The following is a 22512-nucleotide window of genomic DNA, read 5'->3' as shown; positions in this document are numbered from 1 at the left end:
TTTTTTTAAAATTAATCTTTAAATTTATTATTATATTATTAATTAAAAAAAATAAAAGATAGAAATATGAAATACTAGAATTGTGATTTACATTAAAATTTTTATCTAATATTAAAATTTAATTAAAATGAAAATTAGATGCGAATTTTTAGTAAATATAATATATTAAAATATGCAAAATATATGCAAAATAAGTAATTACATTATCATATTGCTATTCAAATCAAATTCTATTTGTTTAATTTTATCTTAATCTAAGAAAAATAAAAATAAAAATAATAATAAAAATTCATGAATTTCTTAATATATTTATATTTAGTATTTTTCATATAAAATTTCAAAAAATTATTATAAGTTGTTTATAATAATAATAAATTATAATTTATTTATTTTCAAATTACTCTTTTTATTTAATAATTAATATATCATAAATTACGTATTAAATTTATTATTTATTTATATTTAAAAATTTTCTTATGCCATAGTAATTTTATCAAATAATTCTTCGTAAAAACATATTTAATAAATCAAAGAATTTTTCAAGAAGCAATAATCTTATCGTAATTAAACGTGAAACGATGGCCATTAGCGACAAGATTTAAGAAGAGACAACCAACAAGTTGACTATAAAATTTATTAGAAGCGAAAAGAGGTAATTGGCGTAAAATTTGTTTTCACGTATCATTAGATACACGCGAAAGAAGGCGAGCGCGATGATAGTTCCGCTATCTCGAGATAAATTATGGACAAAACGAACTGTTCAAAAAAAAAGGAAAGAAAATAGAATGTAGGTGCCACTATTCGATCAAATCCATATATCCGGGTCGTGGCTAAATTTATGAAGTTGAAATTTTCTATTTTAAAATCATGAAAATGATGAATTTTAAATGTTTTATTTCTATGAAATTATACAAAGTGATGGAGAAAACTCTTAGAATAAATAATATTTGAAGAAATAGAAAAAAGAAAAAGAGTTCAAATAAATATAGATCAAAGAATTAATATTTTCAATATTAAGTTTTTGTTTTAATTAAATTGTTGATTTTAATTAATATATTCGATAAAAATATTGAATTATCTTATAATTTCTTTTCTGATTGTAAAAAATTTTCTATGTGTTTTCTCTCCATTAATTTTTACTTTTATGTCAATTAATATTTCTTTATAAAGTTTTATAAGATAATCATAATGACATAATATAGTGAAAAGATAAAGATAATCAATTATATATATATGCAGGATAATCATTTTTAAAATAGATAAATCACTATTTTTTGTATTCAACAAATACAAAAAATTTTAATAATGTATATAATATATAATAATTTTAATTTATAAGTATATAAAATTATAATTTTGAAAATATAATATTAATGTTTCGATTCATATTTATTAAAATTTTTTTTCTTTATTTAAATATCATTTAAAATTTGTATATATTTTTATAGTATAATCTATTATCTATTTAATCTATTTTCAAAAATTGATATATATAATTGATATATATATAAATATATAAAATTGAGGTATTGAAATTCTATTGTATAATTTTAATTAATATTTACATTAGTAGCTGCATTAACTCTTGTGCTCCTCAATATAATAAAAACAATAAACTTTTAAGAAAAAATTTTTTCGATTCGAAATAACAGGTTAATTTTGATTGAAAAAAAAATTTTTTAATTAATTCTGAACAAAATTAAGATATTTTTAATTTTAATCCCTCTGATAAAAATAAAATTTTAATATCAATATAAAATATTATAATAATTTAAAATTTTATAATAATAATATTATTATAAAATATTATAATAATATTTTAATTATAATAATATTATATATTGAATTTCTTACACAGAAAATTGAAAAATATAAAATTAAATTATAATGATCACACAATATAATAGCAAACGAAACCAATATTAAACAACCGATTAAAATTACATAATTTCACGAATAATGTATTCTAGATAAAACGAATAATTTTCATTGCAATGATCATAATAATAAAAGATCCAAAACACCTGATGTCACAAGACATTTAATATCCTCAAGGATCAAAACGATTTCAAATGATCTGACAAATTAACAGATCATGAACATTTTTCATTGGATTCTCTACTTCTTTCTTTCCTTCTCATCGACTCATTCCATTCGATTCATATAAATAGGCATACACACATCCGTTTCATTCCTTTTAAGGTTCATTCTTTTTTTTCTTTTCCATTTTCATCTTCTTCTTCCTTTTTTCTTTTTCATCACTGGTCATATGAAAAATCGATTCACGGACCGTTACGCATTCGGCTCAGAGAGACCCAGGCTGAGAAATGAATGTTACGGGGCGACGAGCGTGCATCCGCCTCGAAATAGGAAGCCCTCCACAACGTACAATGAAACAATGAGATTGTTACGTGCAAGGAAGGAAAGGCGAGGAGCCCCGTGCCCTCAAAAGATCCCCTTTCATTTATAAATACATCGGTGAAACTTCTCACTGTTTCAAGAAAATTCTGTGGAGAATAATTCGTGATAATTAATTTCGTTCAGACTCTATTCAACTGTTACATTTTTGAGATTAATATTGATTTCGTTATGAAATAAAAAATCGAGTGGTAATACTTCATTTGTTTACATAAAATATTGAAACATTTCGTTGAATGGAATAAGTGAATACCATAATAAATTCTCGATTAGCAATTAGTTATTCTTTATATTTTTATTTTTTTGATCAAATACAGAATTCTGAAATATAAATTGTAAAAATGTCAAATTGAATTAAAATGATTTTAAGATATTTTGTCAAACATATAAAAATATAGAAATTAATATCTGAAAACCTAATTATCTAATAAAGAAGCTTTCCTAAATTAATAACTGATTTTAATAAAATTTGGACAATATAGTTTTCAAAAAAGTATTTAATTTGTATTTTTTTATCGATATGAAAAACATATTTTTCTCAATTTTTGAAATTTCTACAAATAATACAAAAAATATTATATAAAACATTACTTATTTTTAATAATTTAATTAAATTTGAATATTTAAATTGTTTTTTATTTATAAGTGACAATAAAAATTAATATTTTTTGTAAGAAATTAAATATGATTAAAATACTATTGATACATGAAATATAGCCAAAGTACAATCATATAGAAAATAATTTTAATAAAAACAAAAATTAACAATTTCCAACATGAAAGAATTTTTTTTATTAAAATAACAGTTATAAAATCTGAAGTTTGGTTTTTCAAGCTCTGAAACTTAGATTTATGTTTTGATGCTTCTTGTCTCTTTGGTCCATGACCCACTTCGGCGTTCTCTGTAATTGATGCTTTTCGAAAACGACGGTGAACGGACTATTTGATGTCGAAATTGCAACGAAAATTTATTGCTTAAATAATAATTAAAATAATTATTTTTACAAAAAACATATCTTTATTATAAAAAATAGATGTATCAGTATTTTTTTACTGAAATTTCCAAATTTAAAATTTTATTTCTCATTTTCTTAAAAAATTACTAAAATTAAAAAATGCAATATATCATATAATATAATCATAAAATATAAAATATCAATATAGTCATAATATAAAAAACTCAATTAATTCAGATATTAACAATTTAAATATTATTATAAAAAATAATTTTTGTTTATTATCAAATATCATAAATAGCAAAAAATAATTTTGTTCCAATGTTTCAATCTATTTTGCTAATTTTATATTTAATATTAGTATTTGCTACTAATATCCTTTTCTTTTCTCTATTAAATATCATAATTATCATTCTTTATATAATTTTTTAAAGAATATCATTATCTATAAGAAGTTAAAGAATCAAAAATTAAAAAAAAAAACAATAAACAAATAAAATTTTCTTCTTCCTTTCTATGGTAATAAATCGAAGAAAATAAAACTAACGATTTATCGTTCCAAATATTATTTATTTATCTTCTATAAATTTAATTCGATAAACGGATCATAACTTCGGTCGGTCCATCGCGATTTTTATGGTCTCTCTGATTTTCATAAATTCTTCCGAAACAAAGGCTCATAATTCGAAAGATCTATAATAAGATCAAGGCGTTAATAATTACTAATTAATAATTATTTCTTTCATCTTATTTTTGCGAGATATTAAAAAGTGAATAACCGATATTTAGGTCAGACGAAGCTATTAATTGTTGTCACAGTTCGAACGAATAATCTCAACTTAAAAAGCACCGATATGTCTAATTAATTACATATTTTGCAAGAGTATCCTGTAATATGATCAACCATTTCTAGTAATTGATATTAAATTTCTATGTTCATGGAGTTGTTATTAATTTTGAAAATGAAACAACTATTTTGCAACTCTCTTGCAATTATCTCTTTCTTTCTCTCTCATTTTTTTTCGTAATTGGTTAAAAAAATATTATGTTGAAAAAGAAATTTTTGTTGAATTGAAAAGAAATTTGCAATTTGATCTCTCTCTCGAAGAATTTCTTGAAAAATTTTGTATTAAAAAGAAATTTTTATTGTGATTTTATTGAAATTTTATTTATTTTCAAATGATATATAATTATATATAAGAAATTTAATTAAAAAAATATTTCGTGGTATATATAAGATATTTATAATATATAAGATATTTATAATAACAGTTAAAGATTAAAATCAGAAAAAAATAAAAATAAAAAAAATTATAAAAAAATTAATTAGATTAGTAATTGTTTTGTATATTGATATAACTGTTATTTTTTTGTCTTGGAAGAATTTATTAAAATAAAATATTTTATAAATATTTTTTCTATTCTCTTCTTTTCTATTCTGAAAATAAATCTTATATGATAATAAAAAAATAAAAATTATATTATAATATTTTAATTCAAAAATATAATTAAAAATTATTATTATAAGAGATTGAAAACTTTAAATTTAAATGAATTTCTTAATTTTATTGTTTATTTTTAAAATAACTTGATACTGCTTAACAAATTCTTTTATTAACAAATTAATTTATCTTTCAAGCTATTAATTTTTAATTAGTATCTTTCAAAGTAGGTTACTATCATTGCTGTTAATATAAATAAATATAAACTGTATATAGAGGGAATTTCTTGCATGTTCGATGAAAGTGTTCAGATCTCACTTAATGTAGTGAGAGGAAAACACTTTCACATTTATATCGTTCGACAATATAAACCAATATAATCGATATAATTCAATATCGCTTAAGGTAAAATCAATTTTTTAAATTATTTATTATAAATAAATTGATATATAAAAGATTTATATGTTATACATAATATATTTATTACATATATTTATTACATAAAATATTTATTAATACACATTACAGTATTTGGAAAATAAAATAAGTTTCTATTTAAACTCTCTATCTAAGTTCCATTTTTTAATCATATTCATAAAAATTTGATTTTGCATAAATATAGTTAATTTTAAATTCGAGCCATTTCTAAAGTTAATAATCTACTTCTACATTTGGATAAGATAATGAAAAAAAAGAAAAATTCAATTTGTTTCATAAAAAAGTCATTCTTCTCCAGAATAATACAAACAATGGCTCACATATTATCACTGTGACTGAACTAGCATTTCTTCATCTAGAATGGGAAGTTCTAAATCACCTAGTTTATATCCTTAGAGCATCAGATTTTCTATTTTTTCGGTCAATGCATAGATAACAAAAAAAATATAGCAAGAAGTTCAATCGATTGTAAACTTAAAATTTGATTAAAACTGAAAGTATCATTAATTCCATTAATGAATATAAAAAAAAAATACACTTAATATTTCAAAATTTCAACAATGAAATCTATTATCAATTCGTTGCACTTTAAAATTCACAATTGAATTTGTAATTTTTTATGTAAGCGTAGAAATAAAAAAATGTATATAAATGAATATATGAATTGAATTAAAATTCCTGACTTCAATAATCAAATATTACTCGATATATTGTTGTATTTCAAAGGAATTGTTATGAAGATATTTTTAACACGGAAATTTTCTTATGAAAAAAGTTAATATTTTCGTATGTGCAAAGCTATATGTAGGTTGTGAATATTTGTGCAGCTGATTATCTTCTTTTTTTAATAGAAGATGGATAATATATTAGCAGGCAGAAAATTTTGTACTCCATTTTATTACAAAGAGGACGTAATAAATTTCGATCTAATAATAGGAAACTTGAATTCTTATTTCTTAGATTGTAAGATTTAAATGTTTAATATAAATCGATATGATATAAATCGTATAAACATATCTCAATATTATTCTACTATTCTATATATTATTTCAATTTCCAAAATATTTTTCTCTTTTTCTATATTATACAATCTAAATATTAATTCATAAAATTTATTAGATTGCATTTATTGTGTATTTTAAAAAAATATGTGTATTTTTTATATATATTTTTTAAAAACATTGCGATAAATTAATTGAAATGTAGAGGAAAAAGAAGTCGATTTTGTAGAAGATTGAAGTATATATTTGAAAAACTAATACTTTTTTGATGATATTTGGATTTAATAAGATAATAAAATAAATCTTTTAAATAAAAATAAAATAAAAGAAAAAATGATGAAATTCATTTAAAAAAATGCAACATAATCCAAATTTGAAATATTTGTGAATTTTTTAATATATTTAAGCAATAAAAATTGATTTTTCGAAAGAATTGCCAATTGTATTGATAATTTCTTCATTCTAATTACTCATATATTGTTAAAAAAAAATTATATAGAAATCATCCAATATTCAATATTAATTTTCATTTCTTTTGTTAAATAATATTAAATAATATTCTATAATTTAATATTTTCTTGAACATAATATAACATATTATATTCATTTGTTATTAAAAAAAATTAATATAATAATGTGATAGAATTTATGTAAAAAATGTAATTGAAAACCAATATTGATTCATATTATAAACTGATCGATTTTTCTCTAATTAATAAATTAAAAAATTAATAGATTATAAATTACAAAAAATCATATATTGTAAAAATTATAAAAAATATCACATATCAAATTTTGCTGATCACAATTATTAACATATTCTATCATTGACTTATGTATATATATATATGTTCAACTGCAATATTCAATGAATTCACCAAAAAACCATATCAAAAATCACAATGTACAAACGTTACAACTATCCCAGCTGTGACCAACTTTACAATTCGGTCGAGCTTTGTACACGTGGTCCTATAAAGTCCTATGTGGGCTGCGTGTCCCGCCAAAATCCTGAATCGCCTCAGGCCAATAACGGACTGGCATACTGACTTCTTCTCCACGACCACGCTTCTTCGTAATTGGTCAATGTAAATCGCCATACACAGATTACTCACTCACCATGTTTAATCGATCCCTTTGTCCCGTTCGCTGCTGCAATTTGCATCAAATTTATTATGTGTCCCCATATATGCGTGTTCTCTTTCGTTTGGTCTTACTTTCGAACGACACGACGGATATACGTATAGATATACGTGCTTACATACTTCCATCTTGCATTCTCCGCATTCTTTTTGTAGTTAGATTTCTTTAAGTTTAGAATTCTCGAGATTAAATGATGTTTTCTTTGGAGAATTTATTTTTATTTTAATTTATGATGACTTAGTATGTAGAAGTAAGAATTCTAGAAACCGTATGGAATTAGATTATTATTGAAAAGTATATTAATAATTTTCATGTAAAAAAAAAAGGAATATTTCGACAATAAATTAGAGATGTAAGAATTATAAAAAATTTTTATTTATTAAAATATTTTTTAATCTATTTAATAATATAAAAAGTTATAAATTGTAATTTTATAAGAATCACGGTTTCGCAAGATAAAAAAATTTTCTATTTTTTAAATCTGTTTCAAATGTTTTTGTAAGTTTAGCAAAAGTTATGTAGATAATAAATTAAAAAAAAAACTTCAGAAGAATAAGAATTGAACAAAGGATCTTTTATTTACAAATTTTAAGATTATTTTCAACTTTTTCAAAAATACTTCATGAATTCATTGTACTTTAATATAGTAAATTTTTGCAAAAATGCATAATCCACTAAAAATAACCATAATCCACTAAAAATAATTTTCAGAGAAGTGTTAGCAATTATGCAGAACAATATTATACAAATTATATAAATTTAATTTTTTCTTTATTTTATTATATATACATTTTTCTATTATAAAAACAATGACATTTTTCTTGATAATCTAATATTTATTTAATATTTAGTTAATATAAATGATCACATTTATTATATTATATTAGATTATCAAGAATATTGATAAATTAGAATATTCATCAAATGATTTTTAATTCTTTTAAAATTTTTAATTTATGATAGTCCAGAAAGTTTCTTTAATATATATTGATTTATAAGAAATTTTTTTTATTAAAACTAAGATTATTTGTAATTAGAATTATTTGTAATTTTTAACATTTTTCAAATTATTAATAAAATTTAATGATTTTTTTAATGATAATAATTTATTTTTAATTGAAATCATATTAAGAATTATTATAGGGACATAGCAAAAAATAATAAGATATGATATATCATATATAAATTATTAATATATATGTGTGTGTGTGTGTGTGAATATGTATGTCTAATATATTAGTAATTAATAAAATTTACAATTAAATTTCGTTCAGATTTTACAATTAAAAAATATACAACAAAAAAAAATTGAAAATTATGAATCATCCTCTAATTTTTTAGCCAAAATATAACAATTTTAATAATATATTTAAAAAACTGATATTAAGTTGCATAGTTTGAAAAAAATTGTATAATAATATATATAATAATGAGTCTATTTAAAAAAGAATTTAGATTCTTTAATAATTGTTTTTTAAAGAATTTTTATCATGGATCTCTCTAAGGATTGAATTATAATTTTCAAGACAGCTTTCTCGAGATGAACAATGCTTATCATAGAAATGAAAGCAAAATTACTGTCTTGAAACTGAGGGGAATGGCATTCGACACTTATAAAAGACGACTCTTGAAACATAACTAATTTGCTAGAGAAAATAACGCAATTATATTACTTGCAATTGTCTAAATTGTTTCATATTAATGGTTTGTCATTAGAATTTTATGATGTGAGAAGATAATGAAATTCGAAGCGTTGAAAAAAAACAATAAAATTTTGAATCTAATAATATTAAAAATTCGAAAGTCTTCGAAATTTTACTGTTTTACTCAATTCTCTTTTTTTTTCTTTTTTTATAGAATAGTGTAAACTTTGTAGCTATAGAAAAAATAATATAGAAAATAATATTTGTAATAATTTTAATTTAGATTAGAATTAATAAGAAATGGAAAGAAATTAAAAAATTATTATCTTAAAAAAGTAACAGAAAATGTAAAAATATTAAAAAAAAAAAAGAAAAATAATTATATTCCAAAATTAATATGAAATATTCATTATATTCTTTTAAAATCAAAATGTTACCATTTAATAAATCAAAGAATTTTTGCATAATTATATTCAATAGTATATAAATATTTAACATTAATTAAACTTGTTTCAGAGATATTTTCTTATCAATTTTAATTACGATTTGAAATACATTATTATAGATATTTGATTAATTTTTCTCTATATAAGAAACCAATGGTCAATTTTACTTATTCCACATATAATATAATATAATACATGATTATGTAATATATACAATATCATATACAATAACATATTTGATATTTTAGAAAATCTTGATTATAATAGAAATATGTGTATATGTAAACATATTAGATATTAATAAATTATTTATAAATAATTTTATTTATCATGTATTCAAAATTTCAACATTTTTTCATGTTTTAAATACAATTTTGCTTGAAAATATTTTTTATAATAAAATGATATAATTACTAAATCTGAACATTTTATGTTTTTAAAATCTTATTCGCGTATCATTACAAAATTAATAAAAAAATTAAAAGAAACTTATTAAAAGAAAATTAAAAGAAATTGAAACTTTCAATTTTCCAGTTTATCCTGTCAAAGTAACAAATGATTGTTTACGATGAAAATTCATATAGATTTTGATTATAGTTAAGTATAATATTTTAATATAATTACAACAGTATTTTTACAAGTTTTATTTACAATATATTCGAATATTTTTGTGAGCTCTTACATTGATCGGTTTAGACAAGATTTATGTTAAACTTACATTTCATATAAAGAAACCTATAGTTATAAATACATTATTATGCTTATGCTGCAATAACAAAGTAAATGTCTAAGTTCAAAACATTACATGTTATATCTTACATGCAATTATAATCTTATGTGAAATTAAAACAAATTATAATATGTATTAATAGTTCATTTATAATGTTATTATAATGTATATGAATATTTATTGTTATTCAGATATGAAATCGTAAGAAAAATTCATACGTGACATAAATTCAAAAAAAAAGTGTATAAATTTTTTTCTTCAGAAAAAATATATTTAAATATCTTTTATTTTCTTTTCAAGATTATTGAAATTCAACCATTCTTTTAATATTTATAAGATATTTATAGAATGTTAATATATTTATTACTTATTATATTAATGTTAAAATTTATTTTATCTTTGTTTTACACTTAAGCTTAAATTGCTTATAATTTAATAAAATTCAAATAACATTTTTGTATATCAACTTTTGTGTTTATTTTTGTCTAGAAAATTATCTTTTAAAAATATCGAATATATTAATACATTTTAAATCTCATTTATATATATTATATATATTTCAACTAAATCATTATTAATAACTAAAGTCAATTATCAATTTATTGAAAGAACTTTTAATGAACTTTTAATTTACTGAGCTACATGAAATTATAGTCATTATTACCAAAATATGTATAATCGAAAGCGAATTTCAAATATATGTAGAAAAATGATATTTTTAATAATACTTTAAATCAGAAAGAAGATAATTTTTCGATAAATTATTTTTAAATTAAATCGTCAAAATGAAAGCAATACTTTAAAGGAATATTATAAAATGATATTTTAAATACAAAAACATATTTAAAAAAAAACAAAAATATTTATAACAGAATTTATAACAGAATACTAAAATTTTTTTTAAAACATATTTTTTTGAAAAAAATTCGAAACTAAAATTAAAATTTTAATTAAAATTAAAATTGAAATTAAAATTTTTCAAGTGAAAATTCATTTAAATCGTCGATGTACAAATCGTCAAGCATAGAGAAATAGGAAAAAATGAAAAGAGAACATAAAGATGAAATCATGCTAATATGCAAAACAATGCTGAAATGCGACATAGTATATTTCATAGCAAAAATTAATGGATAAGTCATTTGGCTGGAGAAAGATTGATCGCGGTGACATTCACGGCTCAAGAGGATTGAATTGCAAGTACTTTACGTAGGTGTCCCTGAGAGAGGATTATAATGCGTATTATGCGGCGAAAACGTAGGAATGGAGAAAGGTAATTCGTATCGAAAGAGCAATGATGGTATGTGCATACGAAGATCATAATATCGGTCATAAAAAGGCGCATTCAAAAGATTGTTCACCGAAGATTTCTTCTGTTTGATAGCTATAAATTTATTTCTTCTATATGCATGTAATTATGTATAATGAGGTTTTCTTTTTCTTAAATATCATATTTTGTAATAATTTTTAAGTTTGTTATGCTTAAATTTATTTCTTGCATGCATATGTGTTAATTAAATATTAAAAATTCTTTTTCTAGTTATTTCCTGAAAATTTTTTAATAATTATTATATTTAATATATTTTCTCTATAGATAATTAGTTAGATAATTAGTAGATAATTAGTTGTGAGTTGAAAATGAAATTAATCTGAAATTAAACTTAATAAATAGTTTTTCTGTTTCATATTTTATTTCTTCTATAGATAATTATTTAAGAAATTTAGTAAGTAATTATTTAAGAAATTTTTCGCAGAAATTTAATTTTTTGATCATTTTTATATTTCATTCTTTTATAGATAGTTAAAAATTCGATTTTACAATAAATAACTCTTTTATTTAATATTTTTATTTTTTGTTAATATGTTATTATTATATAAGGAAATATAAAGAACAACCAGCAAAAACCAAAAGTCTCGAAATTCTTTTTCTTCTTCATCTGCAAGCTTTATATCACCCGATTTGAACTTCTTGAACTATTTTTCTTGGCTTTTATTGATTGTTCCTTCGTCAAAAAATTTGTTGAGATCGTGAAATGACTGTACTGCATTCCGATCTTTTTCGAAGTGATAGAGCATAATATGGATATGACTTTCGATATGCATTTTCACTAACTGAAAAGAGAGGATTATTTTTATGAAAAAAATTAAACAAAATGCCAATTTTTAAAGAAAAAAAAGTCGTAAAGAAAACCATAATGATTATGCACCAACTTATTATTTAGCTTCATAAATATTTTTCTTTCAAAATTAGGTTTGATATGAATGTATTTCTGTTACACATGATAAGGATATATTTCTTATAAAATTAGATTTTATAATTCTTATGTTTGAGATGTATGTGTTTCTTCTAAAAATATCCTCTTCTAAAATGTATCTAATTATTAACATTTTTTTTAAATTAAATTTTTTAATAATTTGAAATTATATTCTGTATAATAAGTTCTGTATCTAATCAACTAATTATGATTATTATTAAAATTGTAAAGAAATAAATATAGAATCATTATGGATACACCTTTTTTCATATATATCCGCAATAGCATTTTTCCACGATCTTAACGCGAACTACGGAAAAGGAATGGATGGTCTATAACTTTCGTTCCCAAGAAGAGACTTTTGCCTTCTCTTCGACGAATGATACTAAGATATTTTTCATGTGAAAACTATAGAACTAAATGTGACTCATTATATAATTATTATATAATCATAAACTTATAATTAAAATAATTAAAAAACAAAAGAAAGAAGAAAATTTTAAAATAATCTTAAGAATTATAAAATCATCTTAAAAAAATAATAATATTAAAATCATAAATTTTAAATATATAAAATTATCTTATTTTCTTATCAATATCTAATTTTTGAAATATATTAAGTTTCTAAATTTAAGAGTTATTATATAATCTATTGTTATAATCTATGTTATTAATTCTATTATATTATATATCAAGTAATTAATCTTGAGTCATTTTATTATTTTTTTCAATTTATTTCCTTTTTCTCATACATCTTATTTTAATATCATTTTTGTCATCAATTTTAATATAGAAGCTATTTCTTAACTATATATTTAGAAATATAGATTATAAATAATCTGTGAAAACTATTAATTATAAATTATAGTAATCCAATTTTTAATGAAGCATTTACAATTTCTTGTACAAAAGCAAGAATAAAATAACAAATTTTCAATAAACATAAACATTTTATTTTTCTAAAATTCCTTTTCTCTTTATTATCTCTTTGAAAATTAATAAACTTCAAATATTAGAATATCAATAATTAATTATAGAATACGTATAATTAATTAATATTGATTATCGATAACAAACTGTGCCATTGAAAATTCAAAATAAATTTCAGAAATTAGAATATCTATAATTAAGTAACAATCAATAATGATTAGTGTTTCAAAAATTATATCATCGAAAGAAAAATTCAAATTAAATTCCAAAATTTAGAATATCTATAATTAAATATTCAATAACAATTATTAATTTTCGTGATCAATCAGGACGTATGAGACAACATCGCCAGTTTGCACGTCCTGTATGTGAAGGTATGCACGTAGAAAGGTATTTATGCTAGTAGGTCGTTTATGGACCAAGCCCATAGACGTTCCTCATGTTCCTAGCACCGGGATCTTGTAATGACGCATCACCGATCACTTTATCGAGGCTGAGGGAACCGAAAGTATTTGATTTACAAATGATCTATGATCTTCACTTGACCTTTCTTCGTAATAGATTTAGTTTTGATGGCCCATGTGTTCTTTCAAATCGTTCGTGACTTTATTCTTTTGCATTGTACGTCTCTTAATAGATCGGCGTAATTTTGGATTGATATAATACTTATTGTACTTTCACGATTTTTTGATGTTTGATTATAATATGCAAAACAAAAAAAAATGGAATAATTTTTATTAAATCAAGATTGAGAAATTAGTTGATTTGATTTTTTTTAACCGAAATGTTTCTTATAATGATTTTAATGTTTATAGGGTGAAATTTTTGAAACGGAAGTAAGAATTGCTGAAGATATTTTAATATATAGTATTTAGTTTAATTTATAAAAAAAATACAGATATTTCGATATCTTTCTTTTTATATTAATTATAATATTAAGAAAATATTAGATATTTATTTTTTCATATAGATTTATTATTATTTTTTTTTATAATAAATTTAATGATATTTTATTTAATAAACATACTTAAAATATCTATTATTATTAAGAATATTAATTATTTATATTTGATAATCGTAAGTTTATAACATTAATGATTGAAATTCATTTTCAAGTAATTAATAATATATTTTTTTAAAATATATACTTTATTATTTTAGTATGAGTTTTATACTTTATATACTTTATATGAGTTTTATACTTTATGTATTTATACAAGGTGTTCGCAATAATTTTGATCATCGTTTTTCTCACAAATAATAATTATTTAAATAAAATTGAAAAAAAATATTTTTACTGATATTTATTGATATAAATAAAAATGTTTTTTAATATGTTATATAATTTGTATTTTTTATGATAAATGAATAATATAATGAAAAGTATATAATATATATAAATTGTAAAATTATATAATGTATAATATATATAATTTATTTTTTGCAATATAAAAAAATATATAAAATGTATAAACGTAAATACATATGAAAAAAACATATGTATATATACGTATAAATTCACGTAAATCTTATTATTTTTTGCAGTTTATATTTTATGCACATTGAAATATATGTGTTGAAGGATAAGAAACACGTAGCTATATATTAAACATGCAGCTATTAAATAGTAATTAAATAGTAAAAATTTTTTATAAATATTACATTATTTTTTTCATTTATTTTTATTTATAATGATGAAAATTGATATGATAAAAATATATTGAAATAGATGTACATATTTATAAAATAGATATTTATAAAACAAGACTTTTCAAGATTTCAAGAATTTATAATTATGTATATATATAGAAGAATTTATAATTATGTATATAACAAGAAAATTATTAAATAGAATTTATTTATTTTTCGATAAATAATAAATATTTAAAAAAAAATTTTATTGTATTTTTGAGCAATGAATAACGATAAGATTAATAAAATTTTTATATAATGTTGGATTTAAAAGTTTTTCGAATTTTCTTTTTATAAAATATCTATTAATTATGATTCCTTTCAAAGTAATTTCCATCAGCTACAATATATTTATATTTTTAATATTTTTTCCATTCTCAAAATACTTATGAAACATAATTTTTAGTATAATTTTCAATTTTTTCGGCGATTTTGCTTAATTTATATAATTGCAAAATATTATTTTTATCATAGCGATCAGTCATCATATTCATATTCTTAAAAATGAAAAAAGTCATTAAAGGATTTTATGAATTTGCTTTAATTTTAATTTGCTAAAATTTTAGAAATCGACGCAGTTGCAAGTACTCGATTTCATTATCATCTCATAGCCGTTATATTAACCACATGCGATCTGGCATCCCGGTTACAAGTGAAAACGCTTTCTACCGATCGAACAAGTCGAATTCCACGAGATCGAATCGATCGAATTCGTCGATCGACCGACCATACGTATTTATCGTTTTTTTTTTCTCATTTCTTTCATTGAGAACATAATTTATGGCAAATTTAATATGGGACGTGTTATGCATATGTAGCATGAAATTTTCATTTCTTTTTTAGTTAAAATCGATAGAAAAATCGATGGAATCTTTTTTTTGTAAGTGAAAGAAAATTGAGTTTTTTTAAACTTCGTATAATTAATTTAATTATAAAAACATTTAATTTTAAAAACAGTCTAATAAATTTAAAAATAATGAAATTGTATTTATTATATCATATTACCATATATAACTATACATATATAATTTATTCTTAGAGAATAATTAAAAAATAAACGACAAATAAAATTAAAATTCAAATTACATTCAAGGATTGAAAATTGTTTCAAATTTAACGAATCTTCATAAATTTTATACTTAACCATTTTCCATTCGTTTCGAAGAGAGACGAAGAAAGAAAGCGAGAAATCTTTTACATTTAACGTCTCTTAAATTTCATCTCTGGCAATATACATACATTTCCTCATGAGCAGAATTCCTTATTAAAGGAATGGTGACGATCTATCACTCGTAGAAGTTCGATCCATAAGGAAAGGATGTGCACGATAGTTTCTCTTGCTATAAATGTGTCAAAGGTCGTGGTTACTTTCTCATCGGGATGAATTTAATTTAATAGTGGCGCGTAATCTAGTATGCATGTAACTTGGAAATAGGTGAGCGAATGGCCTGTTCGAGATCGTGGCGACCGATCAGACCTCGATTCATTCAATTCGATACGGAATTCTTCATGTGACCTACTGTGAGTGCAAAATAGTTAAACTTCGATTCGAAGCATTATTTTTCTTTTTGCGTAATCTGATTATAGTAATTCATTTCTAAAATTATGTATTATAAATTAAAATTTTATAATTTTGGAGCATTACATTCAATTCTTCTAAAACTTTTTTCTTTGATTTATATATGCTACATAACTTTGATTATATATGCTACATAATACATTGGAGATGAATCATTAAAATATTAATTTCTGTTAATATTTTTGTTCTATTAATTATATTATTATTATAAGTCTAAATAGCACATCTTAAACAATATAAGTCATCAAAATTTTTTTGAAGGAATATTTATAACTCAATATTTTCTTATGAATGTTAAAGTGTAGCCTTCTTGTATTTTTGTATCTTTTTCTGTTTCCTTATATTTAAATAGTATTTTGTAAATAGAATTTTATAATTGAAATTTATCTAATTTATCAAATGATTCATTATGTTCGAATTATTATGCTATCATTGTAACGATTATTGTAATTTTAATTGCCTAATTTTTTTATATTTTATATTTCGCATTTTTCGAAGAATGCGAATAACAAGTTCTTTAGAGATAAATTTAAATGCAATAAAATTAAAGGTAGTAAATTTAAATGTAGTTAAATAATAATATAAATCATAGTATTTCAAAATATTAAAAACATAAATATTAAATAAATGAATTTCGACATTAGAAATCATTTCGTCTAAATATATTTCAAATATTTCTGAATAATTATCAGATTGTATGAAACAATTAAAAAAAAATGATTTGAATCGAATTTTAAGCTGCAAAATCATTTGAATATTTTCCGATTCGTTGTTTAATTAAATTACTATTTTATTATATTACCAAAAATTTTGAAATATTTATTATTTCTTTTTCTTTTTCAAGGAAAATCTTCTTTTGTTATTAATTTGAAATTAATGTTCGATATAAATAATAATTTCAATTAGTTGGATAAATTTTTGAGGAAAAAAAAATAAAATAACAAATCTCTAACTATATATTTTATAAATATTTGAATTTTAAGAAACTTTTTATTGATAAAATATATTTTTACTAGTTTAAAATCATGAAATTAAATGATTAACAAAATTCAATATCCAAAGAACTTCATTATTCATTCTCCTATAAAATAATCAAAAACATCGAGCAATATCTCATTAAAAAAAAGTATCCATTTTACCCACAAATATCTTTCCACACTTTCTGATTTTCCAACTATCGAATTCCACTCGTGAATCAATGTCACGATTAGAAGGATCTTCTCCGATCAGTCAAAATAACCATTGCTTTCACGAGACGCTTTCTCGATCGCTTTCCGGATCGAAGTGAGATCCGTTCTTCAAGAAGTGGAGATTGGATTGCAGAATCCTTGGAGAAAAGGACGCGTGTTAGTTGCGTAAGCAGCTATCGATTTCACTCGCGATGCAAAGCATCGCGATACACAAGTGCAATCGTTGAGGGCAATGGCTTTTCTGCGCGGAAAATCGAGAACGGTGAAATTATGGTAAATTTCTGAAAAATTGAATTGAATAAGAGTGACTAATTTTACAAATGTTGATTTTAAATTCATTTAAAGTCATGTTAGCGTAATAATCGAAGATATTTGATGAAATACGAATTAATAACAATAAATAAATCACACTATGCAAAACATTTTATAGAATTATAGATTACAATAATTACTTCTAATTAAAATTATTTTTATGAAAAATTTCATCATAAAAATTTTAAAATGAATTTTTTTTTTAAATTTTGTACTTATATTAGATATTTTATTGGGAACAATAATAAATAATAAGTTGCTTCGTTAAAAATTTTTCTGTATGTATATAAAATAATTATTCGGAAACTGATTATTTTGTAACAAAATTATTACTTTAAAAAATTAAAAAATACATATATAATTATTTATTATATCTAAAGATTATTTTATGATTAAGAATTAAGAAAATTAAACCAGTCATGTTCAGATCAAATAGAAATTACTTTCATATATACAATATATACAATTTATAACTTTAATAATATTACACATTACACATTACACATTACATTAACATTACACATTATAACTTTAATAACATGTAATATGTTTAAAAATATTTTTTTATGTGAGTTCAATATTGGATATTTGCAGGTTATTTAATTATTATAAAAAGATCATGATTTAGAAAAATTGGGAAATACCTGAAAATTATGTATGTACATAATACTTATAAATATTATTTAAATTTAAAAAACTTTTTAAAATCATGATTTATAGTTATATAAACCAAATATATTCAAAGACGTCAGATATAAAAAAAGTGCATAAGTAATGAAATATGTAAATATATATTTTTTTTTATTTATTGCACAAGAATTCAATATTATTCTACATTCATAAGAATTGTTCAGATTAAAGGCACAAAAATAAATAGAAATTCGAAATTTACATATCAATTATACGATTAATCAATGCTGAATCAATTAAGTGGGTGAGATCAAGGCGTGATCCTCCTCTATCATTTTCTTTATCTCGCTCATATGTGTGAAGAAAAATCGATGAACTTTAATGTGAGGATTTTAAAAATTATAAAAACAGATTTTATAATATATTATAGAATTAAAAAATAAGATATATTGAAAAATTAAAAGTTTATAATTTTTCTTTATGATTCATTTTTCCTTGAAATAATCCAACTTGGAATAATTATAGTATGTTTATAATATAAAAATAGTATAATATAATATAAAATATAATATAAAAATAGTATGTTTATAAATATTACATAAGTAATTTTTAAATATTTCCCAACATTTCTAAATCATGATTTTTTTATAATAATTAAATAATTTACAACTATCTAATAATGGACTCACATAAAATAAAATGTATCAATGGCATTTAAATTTTAAAATTCAATTCAATATTTCAATTCAATTCAATTATTCGAAAATTCGTTAATATCATTGAGAAGTATGTCGATAGAATTTTTAACATTTGAATAGTATTTTTGATTATATTTTAATTTTACCTTTATTATAATATTATATTATTTAATCTTAATACTAATGATAATTCATTATTTTCTTGCATATAAAATATAGAATTAAAATACAAAATAATAATTAAATAATTCTTCAGCTGCCGATTTTTCAATTTTCTGTATAAAAATGCTAATTTTATTCAATTTTTCGTAAATTAATTATAATTAAAATATTAATGATATTTATGAAAAAAATAAAATAAAAGATTGTTTTGAAATATATATAATAATCTCATAGTTTTTTTTTAAGATAAAACAAACGAAATATTTAAAATGAAATGGAATTGGATACGATACATAAATTAATTCTAATTCAATTCTAAATTACTTACGATATCAAACATTTTTAAAAGTAAATAGATCAACATAAGACAATTCAAAAAAAACCTTTCCTTTTTCTACGGTATTTAGATCACTTGAATTCTACGAATTCCGATGGAAAGATCAAGGAACCTCAACAGCCTCGCCCACGAAATCGAGTTTACAACAACATCGAGTTGGCATTCGTGACGAATGCTTGAGTGAGAATTCACCGTTTATCGATGCAGAGAAGATCGAGTGGATGCCAAAGAAATATCAATGCCTGTCAAACCATTGAATTCGGAATGATAGTGGGGCGAAGAAAATTGTAGCGCGATAAAGCGATCTCCTTGTTTCGCGAATTGGATTTCTCAATGGAGAACGTGACGCGTTAAGAGAGACAATTGGCACGAGGAATAATAGATATTGCGATATTTTTAAAAAGAGAAATTCAAGGGATATAAATTCTTGTATGAATTTTTAAACGTCTTGCATTGTTTAGACTAGTGTTTCCCAATCATTTTTGCTTTATATTCCAATTCTCGAAGATTTTTGTTATATAAAAAACTTTGTTCTAATCAAATTAATTAATCAAATTCTTAAAGATAATTTAAATGTTTTATTCTTCAAATATTTTTATTTAGCATTTATGATTTATTATGATTTAATAAAATCAGTAAACAGAAATATTTTAAATTTGAGTAAATTTCATTTTACCTGAAATTTCTGATTTTATTGAAAGTTTATATGTATATTTTATGTATATAGAGCATAATGAATTATACATAAAGCAACTTTTTTATCGAAAGAAAATTTGAGAGAGTGAAAACAATTCTCAAATTCTTTATCATTTTTTAAATTTTGGAAACAATTTCATCTGGTAATAATTTTTACAACAAGGTAGAAGCATTAAAAACTATATATTTTATGATTTAAAATTTTACTCTATCTCATATCATCATAAAATTACATTTAAAAGAATGAAAAAGCATTGGAATCATTTTTTCAAAGTAATATTCTGCTAAAAAAAATTATCGCATATATAATCCATTATTTTTACATATTCACAAAATTTCATTAAAAATAAAAATAAAAAAATTTTTAAAAATGAAAAATTGAAAAAGTTATTTTTATAACTGTACATTAAAATATTTTAATGTAGCTTTATTTTCTTTTCTTTTTCTAATTTTGAAATAAAATTAGAAAAACTGATGAATTCTATAAGAATTTAAAATTATATTATAAACAGGATATTATTTTTAATTGATTTCCAAAATATTCAGATTATTTGGCTGATTTATATCAATTTACCAATTTTAAATTTTTAATGACATATTTTGAAACTAAAAAGGTTCATAATTATTGAGATGGAAATTTTTATTTAATTTAAATAATTATATATATATTTTATACATATTTTATAGTTTATTATATACGCTATTTTAAGTAAAAATCCATAAAATTTGCGAATATATCTAAAATTCTGAACAAAAAATATACACAATATGAATTGATTTTATTCTCGAAAAGATAAAATGATATAAAACACAAGTAATTAAATATTAGACACAAGTATTAAATGATTATTTAAGATAATTATTTATTTAAAATTATACCTAATATTGATTTATAATTACATATAAAATGTGTTCATATTAATATTATTATAAAATTAATAATAATATTAATGAATATTATAAATATAATTTTCGATAAAATTATTTTTGAATGAAGAAGTAAATTTATGACATTATTTCTATGACGCGATTCTCCTTAAATTTTCCTTTTTTAAAATTATTTCGTCAGTATAAATTAATATAAAATACAATTTCAAAAAAATGATTACTATTAAGAATTAAGTAGTTTAAATATTATTAGTAGTTTTTAACTGGGAGACTTTGTATATTTAATACTTATATTGTATCATAATGTTAACGACCATATAAACCAAGCTTAAAGGTCATGAAATTATGAGAAGTCTTTATATGTTCATATAAGAATTATGATTTAAAACATGACAAACATATTACTCATTACTTGGTAATTTATAATATGATTCTATTAAGTATATAGTAATAAATATTTCCTTTTCTTAATCATCTGTTTTAATGAAAAACTAATGTTTTGTCAGTTAGTATCCAATTTCCTTATTTTCTAAAATATTTAATAGCCAAAAATAAATTTTATTGAATATTATACTTAATTATATACCTAATTATATACCTAAAGAAATTTATTTTTAGGTATAATATATGTACAATTACATAATTATCTGATATTTATCTCATATCAAGAAATCATTTAAAAATAAAAAATGAAATAAAAAAAATTATTAATTTAAAAGAAATTATCAAACAAGTAAATAATTAATAATAAATTAATTAAATTACTTTATATTTAATAATATTAATATATCCAATATATAATATTAATATATTAACATATTAATAATATCCAATTTTCTAAAATATAAATATACGTAATTCCTAAATTTTGTATATATCAAAAGCTCAATATAAAAAATTTCAAAATAAATTAAAAATCATGAATGATT

General features: G+C 20.7%; 1 protein-coding gene and 1 long non-coding RNA gene across 4 annotated transcripts in view; one reads left to right on the top strand and one right to left on the bottom strand.

Moving 5' to 3' along the window:
* The window catches only part of LOC108000099 (mucin-12-like), a 112803-nt gene that overhangs the window by 35431 nt on the left and 54860 nt on the right, over positions 1-22512 (bottom strand). The gene's annotated exons all lie outside the window — the stretch shown is intronic.
* Positions 17926-20645, top strand: LOC133665939 (uncharacterized). Its single transcript, XR_009829411.1, has 2 exons — positions 17926-18133; positions 20070-20645. It is a non-coding gene; the product is annotated as an uncharacterized LOC133665939 (long non-coding RNA).

The sequence above is a fragment of the Apis cerana genome, linkage group LG4, assembly GCF_029169275.1.
Source record: "Apis cerana isolate GH-2021 linkage group LG4, AcerK_1.0, whole genome shotgun sequence".
Classification (NCBI taxonomy): domain Eukaryota; kingdom Metazoa; phylum Arthropoda; class Insecta; order Hymenoptera; family Apidae; genus Apis; species Apis cerana.
Note: the sequence above shows the minus strand (reverse complement) of the source record. Positions and strands in the feature narration are given on the sequence as shown.